This window comes from Bubalus kerabau, chromosome 15, assembly GCF_029407905.1.
Source record: "Bubalus kerabau isolate K-KA32 ecotype Philippines breed swamp buffalo chromosome 15, PCC_UOA_SB_1v2, whole genome shotgun sequence".
Lineage (NCBI taxonomy): Eukaryota > Metazoa > Chordata > Mammalia > Artiodactyla > Bovidae > Bubalus > Bubalus kerabau.
Window position 1 is genome coordinate 59,260,009 of NC_073638.1, and position 3,385 is coordinate 59,263,393.

Here is a 3,385-nt window from a genome sequence, read left to right on the forward strand (position 1 = left end):
CGAAATGCTGGGCTGGATGAAGCACAAGCTGGAATAAAGATTGTTTCTGGGAGAAATATCAATAACCTCAGATACGCAGATGACACAACTTTGCTTTTCTCTTAGGCAAAAAGCGAAGAAGAACTAAAGAGTCTCTTGATGAAGGTGAAAGAGGAGAGTGAAAAGGTTTGCTTAAAACTCAACAATCAAAAAACTAAGATTATTGTATCCAGTCCCATCACTTCATGGGAAATAGATGGGGAAACAATGCAAACAGTGACAGACTTTATTTTCTTGGGCTCCAAAATCACTGCAGATGGTGAATGCAGCCATGCAATGAAAAGATGCTTACTCCTTGGAAGAAAAGCTATGCCCAACCTAGACAGCATATTAAAAAGCAGAGACATTATTTTGCCAACGAACGTCTGTTTAGTCAAAGCTATGGTTTTTCCAGTGGTCATGTATGGATGTGAGAACTGGACTGTAAAGCAAGCTGAGAGCTGAAGAATTGATGCTTTCGAACTGTGGTGTTGGAGAAGATTCTTGAGAGTCCCTTGGACTGCAAGGAGATCCAGCCAGTCCATCCTAAAGGAAATCAGTCCTGAATATTCATTGGAAGATCTGATGCTGAAGCTGAAACTCCACTACTCTGGCCACCTGATGCGAAGAGCTGACTTATTGGAAAAGACTCTGATGCTGGGAAAGATTGAAGGCAGGAGAAGGGGACGACAGAGGATGAGATGGTTGGATGGCCTCATTGACTCGATGGATATGAGTTTGAGCAAGCTCCGGAAGTTGGTGATAGACAGGGAAGCCTGGCATGCTGCAGTCCATGGGGTCACAAAGAGTCGGACGTGAATGAGCAACTGAACTATAACTGTATTATATGACACGTTTATACTCAAATATATAGGAAAAAGGGTTTCCTAGGTGGCTCAGTGGTAAAGAATCCACCTGTCAAGCAGGAGACATGGGTTCAATCCCTGGGGACATGGGTTTGAGTAAACTCTGGGAGTTGGTGATAGACAGGCAGGCCTGGTGTGGTGCAGTCCATGGGGTCGCAAAGAGTTGGACACGACTGAAAGACTGGACTGAACGGAACTGAACAATTTATTGATCATTTATCTTATGATTACTATTATTATTTTATTTGAAAATAACTGTTACTAAATGGTTAGCATTACAGTCCCCTTTAAATAACTAGAAAGTTTTAAATAACTAGAAAGCAACCAAGCAGCAACATTTAAACAAACCTCACTATAGTAACTTCTTTACGGTGGCTTTCTTGTCTCCTTCAAAGAGGATTGAGAGCTTTTTGATTGTTTCGCATTTTGATTTTACATTTATTCCCTCTCTGGTCTGAATTCCTCTAAAGCCACAGTTTTATTCACATGGCAGTGTTGATGTAAGACTTTTATTCATGTATTAATGTCACATTTAGCAATTACTTGCCGGGGGTCACATTCTGTTAAGGGCTAAGAACAAAACTGTAAATAAGCCATACAGCCCAGTTGGAGCATTTTTGGGAAAGCTTTTGCCTTTTTTAAAAAGAGATATATCTGGGTAAAACCTTCCACTTTCTTTTTCTTCTTGCCTTAAATATAGACAGTGACAAGAAAGACCAAGAGGATTGCAGAGAAAACTTTACTGAGTATTGCTGAGATACTGAACAAACACCTGCAACTAGTTACCTCGATTTCTAATATGTCAGCTCTCACTTCTTAAACTATTATAGTTGGGTATTCTTTTCCTTGCAACTGAAGGCATTTTTGACTCACACAACATATGCAATCAATCAGGAAATGGATTGATGTTTCCCAGTCATGTTATTAAGTACTTGTAACAATAGTTAATGATAACGCACAAAATTTTACATTAAGTATAAGTGGTAAAAAGGGAGCAAAAGACGCAGCCTTATTGCTTGCAAAAAGAGAACTGAAACAAATGGTCCAAAGTTTCAGTGGGTCAGATTTGGATTCTACATAAATTAGAACTTTCTAATACAGTGTACCATGAATGGAGTGTGCTATCTTGCAAAGAGATTAATTTCCGATCCATTAAACTTTTCAGGAAGAGGTAATAATACCAGAGAAAGAATTCCAGAACTGTGTGGAAGGACAGATGAGAAACTACTAATATTCCTTCTTACTCCAAGGTTCTAATAGCAATCTTCAACAATGAGTGTCAAAATGAAAAAAGCTTAAAATCACAAATTTAAAAAATGGTTAAATTCCAAATTCAAATAACCAGAACATCCCATTTCCTCAATTCTGGTTGAAATTATACTGGACAGTTAGAGATCATTATAGTTTCATCTGATTCCTACTCATAAAAATGAAACATTTAATTTACACCCACAAATGTAATTTTTTCTTTCTTCTATGAGTCAATAGACATAGAAAAATGAGACTATAGCACAGAACCTAGACTTCTAAGCATATTGAAGAGGTAAACTTACACAGGGTTAATTGCTGCTGTGTTAGTCACTTAGTCGTGTCTGACCTTTTGCAACTGCATGGACTGTAGCCCTGCAGGCTTCTCTGTCCGTGGGATTCTCCAGGCAAAAATACTGGAATGGGTAGCCATTCTCTTCTACAGGGTATCTTCCCGACCCAGGGATTGAACCTGCATTGTAGGCAGATTCTTTGCCATCTGAGCCACCAGGGAAGCCCACACAGGGTTAATAAAAGCTGTCTAATAGATGTGTAGCATGAGTTTTAATTCAGCAAAAGAATTCTTTACTTTTAGCTAAAAATACTCTACAAACAATTACAGTTATAACTCAAGGTGATTATTTAATAATCTTAACATTACAGGAAAGTTCAATATGTTAAGATGTGATTTTTTAAAAACTTAAACCAAAGTTATTATTAAACAATTCAATGTTTAGGGCTAAAATGAGAGCCTTGCTAAGAATGATATAGTCACATGTCCCCCTGCCCACACAGAGGGGAGAAATGGCATACACCTCTCAAACTGTACGACTCACTCACTACCTGAGACATATAGAACATATGACCCAGGCCCCTCTGGAGAAGTCAGGATATATTTTAAGACAGTTATAAGAAATAAATCACTTTAAATAAAATTGCTGGTGAAAAACAAAATTCACCGTGCAATTTGTACAGCATTGGATGTGTGTTCCTCTAAATGAAGCAGCTTGCTTTCCTCTGGGAAATGCCAAACACGAAGCATGGTAGGGCCTCCCACTGGATTTCTTGAACAGGGGGAACAAAAGCGATATGATCTTGGATTTCACAGAGCTTATAGTCTGGTTGCCATGAACATCGCATGACTAAAGTGTGATGGAATATTAAATACTGATTTATTCTTTTTAAGTTAAGTAACTTCTTTTTTGCTTTTCACACTCTAAATTGAAACTGCTTATTCTCAAGAAAGGCTTTCA